Source organism: Microtus oregoni, unplaced genomic scaffold, assembly GCF_018167655.1.
Source record: "Microtus oregoni isolate MIOR12 unplaced genomic scaffold, Mior012 000001F_ref0000356, whole genome shotgun sequence".
NCBI classification, from domain to species: Eukaryota; Metazoa; Chordata; class Mammalia; order Rodentia; family Cricetidae; genus Microtus; species Microtus oregoni.
Genome location: NW_024543060.1, coordinates 82,562,120 through 82,576,453, shown reverse-complemented (window position 1 = coordinate 82,576,453; position 14,334 = coordinate 82,562,120).

Here is a 14,334-nt window from a genome sequence, read left to right as displayed (position 1 = left end):
GAGATTTTTCTTCCTCCACGTTGGCACAGTCAGCTGGTATTATAATTTTTCAAGTCCTGTTTAGGTGACCATATTGTTAAGATTTCATGGATACAATTCCCCTGTCATATGGAAGACACCTTCCCACAGTAGACATCTTGGTCCACTAGTTCTTCCATTCTTTCCATCCCGTCTTCCTCTAGGTTTCCTGAATGTTAGTGGGGTGGATTGCATTGCAGATGAATTGACCAGGGCTGGAAACCCCATGGTCAATTGCTCTCTCCATTGTAACCAGGTGTATATTTCTGTCTATTGGAAAAAGGAGCTTCGTCAACAAGGAGTATGAACTACACTTACCTGTTGATATAAGGGTATGTATTTAGGGTGACGTTGGAAATAATATTGGTATAGGAAAGTAGCAGCAATAGGTTTGCCTCTAGGGTTCGTGACCTCACTAACCATGAGTAGTTGGCTATGTTTGCAGTACCAGGCATGAACTCCCTCCTATCGAGCAAGCCTGAAGTTCAATTGAATAGCTATTGGTTACCTCCAAGCACCACTATTAGACCCTTGGAAATATAGTTCCAAGACAATTACTACGGTTCTTAGGCTTTATAGCTAGGGGAACTACTAGTTGCCTTTCTCCTTTGACAGCCTGCACAGCACTGCCAGATACTATGAGTTCTAGGAGTCAACCAAAGGCAACAGCAACAGCACATATTCTTTCTGTTGTTGTTTTTTTTTTGTTTTGTTGTTGTTGTTGTTGTTTTTGAGACAGGGTTTCTCTGTGTAACAGCCATGACTGTCCTGGAACTAATTCTTTTTTTTTTTTTTTTTTTTTTTTTGCTTTTTCAAGACAGGGTTTCTCTGTGGCTTTGGAGCCTGTCCTGGAACTAGCTCTGTAGACCAGGCTGGTCTCGAACTCACAGAGATCCACGTGCCTCTAACTCCCGAGTGCTGGGATTAAAGGCGTGCGCCACCATCGCTGGAACTAATTCTTATAGACCAGGCTAGCTTCAAACTCACTGAGATTCGCCTGCATCTGCCTCCCAGGTGCTGGGATTAAAGGCATAGTACATATTCTAGATAAATTTACTGTCCTCTCAGTAAACCAAATACATCCAGGTTTCTACTAAAAAAGGAGTACATAGTTATAGCTTGAGTAAGTTGCTTCTGAAAGAGACCTCCTAGAGAAAGGTCAGAGGTCAGAGGGCAAGTGAAGAAATCAAAGAGTGATATAGAAAAACTTAAATTATTTATCTATTTTATATCCCAATCATACTTTCCCCTCCCTCTTCTCCTCCTGGTCCCTTCCCTCACCTCTTTGCTTCTCTAGCCCCATCCATTTCTCCTCTGTTTCTGTTCAGAGAGGGGCAGTTCTCCCACGGGTACCAACAAAGTATGACATATAAAATATTAGTTGTATTGGGGAAGGCAATCCATTATAAGTAATAGGTTCTGAAGCATTAGAAACAACCCCTGCTCCCAATGTCCGTGTCCCACCAGAAGACCAAACTACACAATTTTCACATACATGGGGAAGGCCTAGGTTGGTCCCGTGCAGGCTCCCTGGATGTTGGTTCAGACTTTGCGAGTTTCTATAAGTCCAGGTTAGTTGTGACTGTGGCTTTTCTTGTGATGTTCCTATCTCCCTGTCTCTACAGCCCTTCCTTCCTCTCTTCTGCAGGATTCCCTGAGCTTTGCTTAGTGGAAAACTTTATATCGTAATGTCCTACATTTTCATATCTCCACGGAAAACAAAATGCTTAAATATCAAATCTGCCTTTAGCCCTCTACATGAATGTCTGGAATTCACTCATGTTTATTTAAAACGAAGCTACTGATATTTTTCTTCAGGGGTAACTGCACACAAGGAAGCCTAAGATAACACAACTCTAGGGATAGAGTCTTCCCAAAGCTGCAGTGTGAAAAGACTATAAACACTTGATTGCAAACACATGAATGGGCTTCATTGCTAGTGGAAAGCCAAGTAGAATAAGGAATGGAGATGTAAAAAGGTTTCCTTGAGGGAACAGGGGATTACACCCTGGATGCATTTTGTTTCCAGCCTCCTCTCTTGCACTTTCTAATGTCCAGTTAAGTTGTCGCCAAGCAACTGCACGACTGGGGTGTTGTTTTTATTCAGCATTCATCCATTGCATAAAGTTCTATAATGGCCCTAGGGAAAGCCATTTTAGCTAGCGGGAAGACAAGCTCTGCTTATTAAAAGTCTCATAGTAAGATGCCGAAAAGTTAAGAGCCAACCCCAGGTAGATTCAACTACACAAAATTAAATCTAAAGCCACAGGTCAACTCTAAGACCTTAAGAATCTAGGTGATGTGAATTCTATGCAAGTTAGTTGCTACTAGTCGAGCAGGGTGGTGTAGGTGGTAGTTATGGAGATTTTCAGAGCTCTGGCAATGTGGTATTGCTCAATTGGAAAAGCTCACTATGTGTTTTGTGCTTTCATTTTTCGCTGAAAGAACAAGAAAGAGGAAGGGGAGTGGAACGATGGGAAGAAATGATTAGAGGAAAGAGCTTATCTGTATTTTCTCAACTTTATCTAATTGATGATAAATTAGAACATCTAAGAAGCAGCTATTTCAATTTCAATGCATGCGAGCTATGCTGCTTTATCGTTATTCCTGTTTTGATGTATGAATCACATTTACATAAAAGATAAACTCTGAGATTTTAATTCAGTTCATCCCAAGCCAACAGAATTTCTGGAGGGCTCCCTCTTAAGAATGAATAAACATCAAGATGGTGCAGAGAGGAAAATAAGGACAACCCTTAAAGTTCAACATCTATGAGCAAGTCCTAAATAAAATATGACTGACAATCAAAAGCAAGGGCTGTGCCTTTTATGTCCCAGTAAATGAGAACTGAGAAGCCACAGGTACAGCCTAGATGTCTGATTCAGATGGCACAAGTGGCTCTTTGGGGAAGAGATAGGAAATTCATCTATGCATCTGGAAAAAAAATTGAAATTGGAAAACGTGTCCTGTGAGCCATGGGAAATCAAGAGATATTGACTGGTGGTTCGCTCCGTCTGTCTTTTCAGAATGCAGGATGTTCCGGGTACTGAGCCAGACAACAAGAATACATAGAGTAGTGGAAAACACACAGGAATCTCCGCCCCCAGGTAAGTTCTGCTCTAAAGGTGGTTGTGCAATACACAACTCTTATCGATGAATGCAGATCAGACTCAACATCTGATGAAGTTATATGATTCTGGCGAATAGCTGGGCTGTGCAACAAAGCATGCATGGATGTGTGTGTGTGTGTGTATGCATGCACATCCATGAGCATGCGCACATGCACATGCACACACTTAAGCTCTTTTGGAAAAAGAAGCAATTAGAAATGTTTTTACATGGTGCTCATCTTTCAAGTCAAGATCAAGAGGATCAAAAGAAATTAAGCAAGTAACTGAAGAGAGGGATTGCCAGGACAGCCAGTCAACAGAGGCTAGGTTTTCATAGTCTTTCTGAGTGGTGCTCAGACAGCAAGATGCATAGAGGATAAAGCCAGGGTGTGAAGGTTGGCATAACCACATGCTCCAAGTTGATGGAATCTCCTCATAGAATGGGCACATCATTGTCACTAAAATATGAGAGACATTAGAAGTAACCTCGGCTTAAAAAAACCAATGCTTTTAAAATATGGCCCTGTCTATAACAGAAATAATAAATAAGGCAAGGACAAAATGAGTATTCAAGGACCAATTAATACTGTGGCTTAGCATATCATAAAGTTCTCATGGAAGGTTGGGCTAGTCTGGCAAATGGGCATGGAAAGAATTAGGCAGATTTGGGAAATATTGTAGGAACTGATGATATCAGGCCCAAGAAAAAGCAGCATTAAAAACAATGGGTTGACCTTTCTTGTATTTTGTTCTGGATCTTAATTCAAAGAAAACTAGAGTTGACATATTTGCAAACTGTTAATGAATAGGCTCCTGTTCCCACTCACTATAAGGTCCCTGGCCTCAAGGATCTGTCCTAGCAACACAAAGTGGATGAAGATGCAAGCCTCAGTATTAGATAACTCTTTGTTGCATAAGGGGATTGAAAACTTTCCTAATGTCTGACCTGGAAGGTCCCTCTTGGTAGCTTATGCCTAATCATCTGAATTGAAAGGGAAAGGTGACCCTGACTCATTTTCATAGCAATAAGCCTTTGTCAAGAGGTAAATGAAGCTCGAGTCCTAAGAATCCTTAGAAGAACTCATCTAGCCTGGAGCTGGTCTTTGGGGATCCCTAAAGCAATGCATTCCTGGGATCTTCCCAGTTGTTCCTGCACAGAAAGAAATATTGCGTAATAATCCGCAATAGCAATTCTCTTTCTAGGCAAATTTGGAGGACATCATTTAGGACAATTTCAGATATGAAACCAACCCTTTAGTATATCTTGAATTTACTTGATTCACCCAAGGAAGGTAGGAGAATAATTATGATCGTAATTTTTCAGTCTCCAGGGGTGTAAAGCAAAACCTTTGCCAATGCATGTCCTTTGGACTTAGCAACCTATTCATACTTTTAGTGTTAGCTTCATATTTCAAAGAAAAGGTTTTGTCAATGCAACTAAAACATATCCTCACAAACATGTCAAAATGAACAAGACACAGGAGACAGCAAAAAACCGTTTCTTGTCGCAAGCTTTGCTTATGGTAGGAGATGGAACAGCATGGTGGTTGCCAGACACAGGTGACCCTGGGTTTGGGCTGTGATTGAGGAACTGTTGATGCTCTTTCTTCTGTGTGCAGGGGTCCAAGAGCCTTAAAATTGTCAAAGTCTTATTAAGTCTGCATAAACTCAGCACTCCTTTCCCAGGGCTCTGTTTTATCAAACCCATGTGAAATCAATAGAAGCCCTCAAGAAGCCTGTGCTTCTGTGCCCGCTCTGGAGCCATCGCAAAGTTCTTTAATCCCTGGTTTATTACTTCTCAATTGAAATCCACTACATTGCTCCTTAAATGCATTCTTTGTCCTTTCTTATTCCTGGATTTGAGAGCTTCTTTGGGGGTTGGAGGTTGTGAATATGTGTGTATGTTGAGAGTGAAGGTCTATGTGTTTGTGTGCCTAATAAAAGTGTTTTGGGGTAATTGCAACTGTTTGCTCAACCTAAAGTTAAAGTTAAAGCTAAAAAAAAAAAGGTGCTAAGTTTTAGGTTTGTGGAAGGTCTTAGAATGAAAGGTAAATATTTTCCAAGAGGAATTGCTTTTCTGGGACCATTTAAATCCATTAAACATACTAACTTGTTTAAACCTCATCAAGGCCTAGGAGATAGACGCTATTCTTATCTTCATTAGACTGATGAAGATGCAAGATTCAGGGGTGTCAAACCTCCCAGCAAAGGTCACTCCACGTAGACTATGCATGAAGCAAGGTAATCTGCTTCCAGAGTCTGTGTGCTTAGCCTCTGGGCATCTATTCCTGTTTTCTGTATCCATTGTCTTGGAAATTACTGGCCACCTTTGCACACGCTTTGCTCTGTTTGACAGCTCTCTCTCTCTCTTTCTCTGTGTGTGTGTATGTGTGTGCACACGCACACACGTGTGGATGCGTGTGCATGTGCGCGGTCGTGCGCACTTTCCCCCCAGGTTTATTCCATGTGCCCTCATCCTCTTCGTTCATGCTCTCTCTTCCATAAATGCTTTTCACAGTCTGCTAGGCAGCCTGAGAAACACCAGGGGAACAGCACAGGCACACTCTCTCTGCCTGTCGGGGCTCCAGCTGGGAACCGAGTGGGACAGACTATTTCTGATGACATTGCTTCGAATAATTTAGATTCCTTTTGTCCATCCCAAGGAAGGGGAATTACACTGAGAAATCCAGATTTCTGACATCAAACAATGCAAATCGGAAAGACAAGACCTTCAAAAGGAGCAGGGCTCAGCTGCACTTGCCCAGGGTTGAATCCGTGTTCAGATCTTACAACATGTCAGATAGTTTTAAATACAAGCTGTCAATTTCCAGTGGAAGGCTTTAGAACCTTTTCCCTTCCAATGAAACAATATAATCCTCATTATCACTACATCTTACGGTTCAAATGATTTACAAGTGCGGTAGTTTTTATGTCCAAAAAGCCAGGCATTTTGGAGGTGAATAAAATCGTACTCATGACTAGAAGTTTTGTTAACAAAAACCTCCCCAGCTCAGGAGCAGAAAATTCCATTGTTCATTTTGGTGACTCTAACCTCCTGGATGCTTCTCGGTCAGGGTGCATTTGCTCTTTCCTACATGCTATCTCTCTGTCTCAGAAATAAAAGGTATTTCAAATTGGGAAGTGTTTATTATGCAGTGCCATCTTTGGAATATCTATGAGGCAAACCTGATGGCGAATTAATCCTTTTAGTAAAGAGAAAGTTTGTTTAGTGTACTGCAAGGGGTAGCAAGTTGGTAATGATGAGAAAATCTCCTACATGCTGTTGAAGAAAATGGCAGCTGTTTGGAATTCTTTTCTCACTTCTTTCTGAGACCATTTTCTAAAATGTTAATTTTATGAATAAAGAAAAACAAAAGAAAGAGAATATAATTAATGATAGGATCACCAACCTTAGAAAATGTTCAGATAAGTTGTGGGTTTTTTTTTTTTTTTTAATGATTCCACATTATGGCTGCTTCCGAAGTGTCAAGTATGAATTTTCTTGGAACTAGCAAGAAACATTAGTCATTATCTGGGGTCACTGAATTGGGACAAAAGGTTTATATAATACTCAGCGAAGTCCTGTATTGAATGAAATATTCACAAGTATGACATTGTATCTTGCATTGCCTGCTCCAGATTCCACAGAGAAAATTCAGACATAAGAAACATGGAAAATTCATACTTAGTAAAATCTTATGATTTAAGTTGTACATTTACTGAATTTGTATAATAATGTTAAATAAATTAGGTGGCAAAATGGAAAGTTTAAAATATTACAGATGGATGGATGGGTGGATTCAACCCTCCTCTTCTACACGCATATGGTGGTTTCTGCTTATCATTTTCTAAACTCTTATTTCTTTCCCTGATACTTACTGTCAAATAGATGTCTCTCAAGAGGCTTGTCACCCACACTTTTCCCAAAACGTCTTGATTTCTCACCTAGTTCATCAGTTTTCTTCTGTTCTCAATGCCCTTTAAATCTACTTCTTTTTAGAGGTCTCCATCAGAGATCCTTATGCTGCTATTCGCTTAAAACGTGTTCCAGCTCAGAGGCTGACAGCCATCATATTCCTTTCATCAGCACCCTGTCTCTGAATCCAATCCTCCAGCAAATCCTGCCACCTCTCTCTCCAAAGTGTATCATAAATCTCAACACTTCTCATTGTTTGCATTTATTCAAATCCCTGGGCAATCGCTTCTGATTTGTTTCCCAGTGTCTGCTTCCCCTGTCTACAACCAGTTCTAAATCAGCAGAAAATAGGATCTCAGTTTGTGAAATCTATTATTTCCCTCACTGGAACCCTTTGGTGATTTCCTATTTCAATTAGAATAGAGTTCCGATTTCTCTCCTTAACGGCCTAAAAGGCCCGTTTAGTGGCTGATCTCTGCTTGCTTCTCCTGGGTTATCTCACTGTGCAATTCTCTGCTCATCCTGCTCCAGGTAGATCATCTTTCAGCACGCCAAGCTTTGTTCTTAGCCTTTTTATCAGCTGTTCTCTGGCCAGAAAGCTGTTTCCCCATCCCCCTTTTCTGGACATCACCTTTCCCATACATCTACTTCTAATGCAATGTCATCTTCTCCGAAAGCTCACCGTTACTCACTGGCTTTGTGTAGCTGTCCTCACACTCATATTCCATTTGTTTGTGCTCATCCCGTGCCGTTATCTGTAGGCATGCCATTGCTTATGTTTATCGGCTAAGTAGTTGTCTTCTCCCTACAGGATGAAAGCATCAAGAGATATGAAATGGTCCTTAGCTGTTTTTATTTACTTCTGTCCCCAGTGCCTGGTATGGAGATTGTGGTGAGATAGGAGCACTAGTTCCATCTGCCGAGTGCAGGAACCAAGAAGTTGTGTCAAATAACTTGGGTAACTACCTTCTGAGAGTGAGTATCATCACGGGAATTTCAAATTTACAAAACACGCTCCCCAAGCACACATGCGGCTAACCTCAGGATGCTGACAAGCAAGCATGATTCTGACAATACACTCACAAAACTTATTTTGAAAAGTAGATGGCTGGATTGACGTTGGATTAAATTCCATCTCTCAGGGCATTCCCAACCAGCCCTAAAAGGCTGTCAACTCCTTACTGCCTTTCAGATCAAACTCTGGTAGGACAAAGACTGGGAAGTCTACAGCTGCCAAAAACTGACAGCAGGCCAGGATCTGTCATTTCACTGGACCCAATTTTCATGAGCCCTTCTCTGGAGGGGAAAATACGTAAAGAGAAAATGAAAATAAGTATCTTTCTTGGTGCCTAGTACAGTTGTCAGCAGAGAGGCTTCCCCCAGTGGCTGATGGGAGCACATGCACAAACCTTAGGGGGAGCTCTGGAAACACAGCCGAAGTCACCTTAAACACCTTTGTGAAACTCTCTATGAAGTCTATGGATTAGTATCACTAACAGGCATTTATTTAAAACAATACTACAGTCAATCTTTATCAGAAAAAGCTGGGACCTTTAATGAATGTCTAGAGCTACTTCCGTGGCTATAAGAAGTCAAAGCCTCAGTGCTTTTCATAATAAAGAACTTTTATCTGGAAGTGTTAGTCGTGAGATGAAGTTGGGGATCCACAGAAGAGTGGGTGAGTTGGCATACTATAGGCAGCAAAGATAGTGATTCTTCCTGAATAACAGCAGTTAAATGACCTGAAGGTATCCTGATCACCACGATAAACAACAACCAACTGTGTCCCAACTTTACGGAATGGCTGAGGGTGCAATTAAGGATATTATATAGTCTGTCAAAAACATAGTAATTTCCAAAGGCAGATGTGATTTGTATGACTATCCCGTCATTTGTTTTTGCTGTGCAATGGCGCATCAATACCTGTGGGGGAATCTTCACTGGTGAAACGACATGTCCCCCTGCCTCTATCCTCAGGAATTACTTACCATTTCTTTTTTTTTTTAATTTATTTATTTATTAAGGATTTCTGCCTCGTCCCCACAACCGCTTCCCATTTCCCTCCCCCTCCCCCGATCAAGTCCCCCCCCCCCCCTCATCTGCTCGAAGAGCAATCAGGGTTCCCTGACCTGTGGGAAGCCCAAGGACTGCCCACCTCTATCCAGGTCTCGTAAGGTGAGCATTCAAACTGCCTAGGCTCCCACAAAGCCAGTACGTGCAGTAGGATCAAAAACCCACTGCAATTGTTCTTGAATTCTCAGTATTCCTCATTGTCCGCTATGTTCAGCTAGTCCGGATTTATCCCATGCTTTTTCAGACCTAGGCCAGCTGGCCTTGGTGAGATCCCAATAGAACATCCCCATTGTCTTAGTGTGTGGGTGCACCCCTCGTGGTCCTGAGTTCCTTGCTCGTGCTCCGTCTCCTTCTGCTCCTGATTTGGACCTTGAGATTTCTGTCCGGTGCTCCCGTGTGGGTCTCTGTCTCTCTCTCCTTTCATCGCCTGATGAAGGTTAATATTCCTGAGGATGCCTATGTGTTTGTCTTTGGATTCACCTTATTTAGCTTCTCTAGGAACATGAATACTTACCATTTCTTATTTCTAAAGGCTTGTTTTCCCCATAGATTGCGTCAGTCCACTGGGGTTGTTTCTCTTTCTCTTGACAGACTTGGTTTTTATTATTTATAGCTTAAATGTCCTGGGTTTTTGTTGAATTATCCAAAAATAAGAAGATTTGGAATTTAGGATTCAGAATGACAAAATGCATACTTTTTATCCACGGAGACCATTTTGAGTCTAGGAAACAAAGACGTAGTGCAGCACATGACTAGTGTCTACCCTTGTGTTGTTGTTGCTTTATTTTAGAGAAGGGATCGTTTACCAAGAAACTTGTCAAAATAAATAAACATTTATTGTATACTTGATACTGGAAGGAGAATTAAAAGTGAAAAAAATACAGTCTTTTTTTTTGGATAAGTAAAACCATCAAACTTATTTAAGAGCTGTAGGAAGCAGAAAAATTCTGCTTGCAAAATAAGCCAAAAGAAAATCAACAAAAATATGAATATGTATCTTCCCAAATCCATGAGGCAAAACTGACAGAGGAAGTAGTACTGAAAGCTACTATTGTAGAATTTGCTTTTCTTGATTAAACACAGGGCATTTTGTATTGCTCCAAAAGCTCAGCAGGCCTCAGGAGGAAGCTGGCAGCAGGGAGGCACCAGGTGGTTCTACTGCAGGACGTGTGTGGTCCAAAACAAGCATGGGAGTTGGCTAAACATGAGGAGAGATGTCCCATTTCCTTGAGTCCCCTATAAAAGAAGAAAGTGAGCCACTGGGCATTAGAACAAGGCAGGTACTGACAATTGCATCAGCAGCCCTCAGCTCAGCGGCTGTGGGAAGTTGAAGTATTCCTGACTGCAGACATGGGTGGAAAACTCTGCTCCCACACAACTGCTGCTAAGAATCATTCTTCATTCCTACATACATTTAACATGGTGGGGTAGCCAATGACCAGAGACCTTAAGGAAATGTGAAGCTCACACATTTATTACCACTACCAGGTGCTTTCTGTCCCCCTTAATGCAACTGGAATTCTTGTGCTTTTGACAGTGAAAAGACCTTCGTTCTACAACTCAGTCTTGAGAACTATTAGAGAGTGAACCCAAACATGTTTGCAGGCAAGGACTTGCAGAATTCTATTCACTGGCAACTATTTCTCAGTTTCTTTCCTGATGGAGGCTGGAAGACCTGTGTCTTAGTTACAACTGCTGACCTGACCACAATATTCCTCAAGACAGAATAGCACCTCTTGGCCCTGGTAGCCATGTCCCTGGTGAACCCTTCATATCTGCATACTTTAGGGTTCGAATAAATAATCTTTTAATTTAATGATTTGAGCTTATGGCATAACTTTTGAATCGTACAACAACATATTTTAAAAAACAAATATTTTAGAAAACAAATGATGTAGGAAGTCCTTCTGTATATGTGTTGCTTTTATTGGTTAATGAATAAAGAAGCTGTCTGAACAGGCTTAACAGAATAGAGCTAGGCGGGGAAAACTAAACTGAATGCTGCAAGAAAGAAGGCAGAGTGATGGAGATGCCAGGTAGCCCCACCAGACACAGACATCAGACAGAACCTTGCTGGTAAGCTACAGCCACGTGGTGATACACAGATTAATAGAGATGGGTTAAATTAAGATAAGTAAGAGTTAGCCAATAGGAAGCTAGAGCTAATAGGCCAAGGAGTGATCTAATTAATACAGATTCTGTGTGGTTATTTTGGGTCTGGGCAGCTGGGAACACACAAGCAGCCTCTTACAACACACAAACACAACGATACATTTATTCTGATCAAGTGAAGAGAATAAAAGCTATGTGTTATTTAGAATACTAAGATACAGAATTCTTCTTTTAGATTTAAAGAATTTGGGAACATTAAAAGGTATCTTAATATAACCTAATCACTATGTGTTGCTGCTAAAAAAAAATCAAGATATAATCAACCAAATTAGTTAAAATTTTCAGGTCACCTCATTCATTAGGATTTATATTGAATGAGAGAGAAAAAAAACTCACTTGAGTTAAAAAAAATTAAATGATAGACTTATTCCAAGATTCGGCAAATAATATACTGACACCCAAAGGGCTCATTTACTGGTACACCCTCACAATCATCGCCATCAGGATCTCACTTGTGTTTGTATTCCTATTTTAGCATTTATCAGAGGCTCTTGAATTTTATTCTGTATGCATTAGAACAGTGGTTCTTAACCTGTGTGTTGTGATCCCTTGGTGGTCAAACTACCCTTTCATGGCAGTTGCCCTAAGCCATTAGAAAACAATTCATAGCAGTAACAAGATCACAGTTATGAAGTAGCTGCGAAAGTAGTTTTATGATTGGGGGTCATCGCAACATGAGGAGCTGCATTAAAGGGTTGCAGCATTTAGGAAGGTTGAGAACCACTGCATTAGAGGGATAGGATACGCTCTTTTCAGTTGTTTTCTTGTTGTGTGAGGCTGCTTGTTCATTCCCAGCTGCTGAGACCCAAAATAACCACACAGAAATGGTATTAACTACAACACTGCTTGGCCTATTAGCTTATGCATATTTCTAGCACACTCTTACATCTTAAATTAATCCACTTTCCATTATTTTATATTTATCACGTGGTTTCTGGCCTACCAGCAAGGTTCTGGCTGGTGGCATGCATCTTTCTTGTCTGAGGGCTTTGCGGCCCCTCTCCAACTCTGCCTTCTTTTTCCCAGCATTCAGCTTAGTTCCCGTCCCCCCCCCCCCCCGCCTAGCTCTACTCCACCCTATCACAGGCCAATGCATATTCTTTATTCATTAACCAATAAAAGCAACACATATACAAAAGGATTTTTTTACATCATTTTCTCTTATAGCAAGACATGGCTAAAAATTAGCAACATCAAGTGAAACTCTATCAGCATATGGGCAATGGGTAGGTTTGTTTGTTTTCTTCCCTTAAATTACAGTTTAGAAGCGTTTCGGATTCACAGCGCACACACTCACATTTGTGAGCTGTTATAATAGTTGCTATTATGCTAATGGGTAAACAGATGGGAACATAACACAGGCCTTTCTGAAACCTGCTTTCTTTGGTTATTCCTTCTGTAGCGCTAGCTGTGTTGAGTCTAAACAAAAAGCTGCTAGACAAATTATTTATTCCATTGACACTGGGAAGAGGTAACCAACATTTCCTGATTGCTCATTTTACAGCAAGCACTGTCTAGGAAAATGTAGTTGCTCTGTGATTGGCTCTGTCCAGGAAGGTTGGAAAGGAAACTGAGTCATAGCACTTAGCTTACCGGATGCTATCTAGCTATTTCAGGCCCCTAGCAGAGTCTCTTTGACTGCAAGTTCTTCACACTCTTTGGTAAATGGAAATTTTTTAATAAGGTGCCTCAGAGGCAGGAAAGAGTGCAGCTATACCTCTAGGGAGTCTGGGGTTCAAAGGAAATCACAGCCAGTGTGAAATTTCTTTGAAGTTTCATCTTTTATCTTTAACGTGCACGCGGTCTACCACATAACATATCTATATTTGTTTTATACAAAATATATTTGTTTTTTTCCAAATTGTCAAGTGAAACGGAGGTCCCAGAAGTGTTCATTGTGCCTCTCCCTTGGCTTCTAGATCACCCCGGAGGTGCTTTGGTATAAAAGCACAGCTGTTCACATGACGAACTCTGCAGAATTGAGGCGCATGATTCTAGCCCTGTTGGTTTTAATGTGAAATCTCAATTTCCCACAGTGCCTCTTTAAGAGTCAGACTCAAGATCACCTCTTCCTAAGCTGCCTCAGCACACTGCAGTTCCCTTTCATTCAAATTATTTCTTTAAAGTCATTGTCCTGTGGCTAAATTCTGTGAAGCCGAGATTCACCCTCTTGGTTACTCTAGGTCTTGTCCCAGTATCTGCAAGAGAGTAACAAAAAAACTTTATGTTTTAAGGAATAACTGATGCATTTTATTGTCAAAATCTTTTCATAAGACTTATACACATGACAGACTCCATCAGAGGGCTTAGATAGATTTGTTTTTTTTTTTTTATGTCAATGTATGAAGTTATACTTTATTACTTTTCTTTACCCTCATGGCAATTATGTATCCATTCCTCTATTTTTTTTTGCACTGGTTTCTTTTTTTCTTTCTTTTTTTAAATTAATTTATTTATTTATTAAAGATTTCTGCCTCCTCCCCGCCACCGCCTCCCATTTCCCTCCCCCTCCCCCAATCAAGTCCCCCTCCCTCATTATCTCGAAGAGCAAGGATAGATTTGATATGACAGTGCATGCAGATTAAGATCTGTACTTCTAACTGGTCATGGAACTGATTCACTTAGTAGTCCTAGATAGAAAAAAACCCCAAAACATGTGGACAACCTCTCCTGACATCATACCTTTGTCTAAAACAGGCATAATAGGATGTATCAACAACATGGGTGCTCACCCCTAGGTAGGCATGCAAACCCGCATCTAGATAGATAGATAGGTCCTCGTTACGAGCATCCTTCCAAGAGTCCAAAACTGGCACACTGAGTTTGATTTGGCAAGCGACTTGTAGACTTATAAAGCCAGACCAACAGAGTAGCTTCTGTAAAGTCAGTGAACACTGCATTGTCTCATAACTCTTCAGAATGCGGAGAAGTCACTGTGGAACGTTCAACTCTAAATGGGACGTCAATGTCACCTCCTCCAAGACTTCAGGAATACTATGGGGAGCAGCTGCGGCAATAGGAATGAAAAGTCAGAGTTAGGGGTGT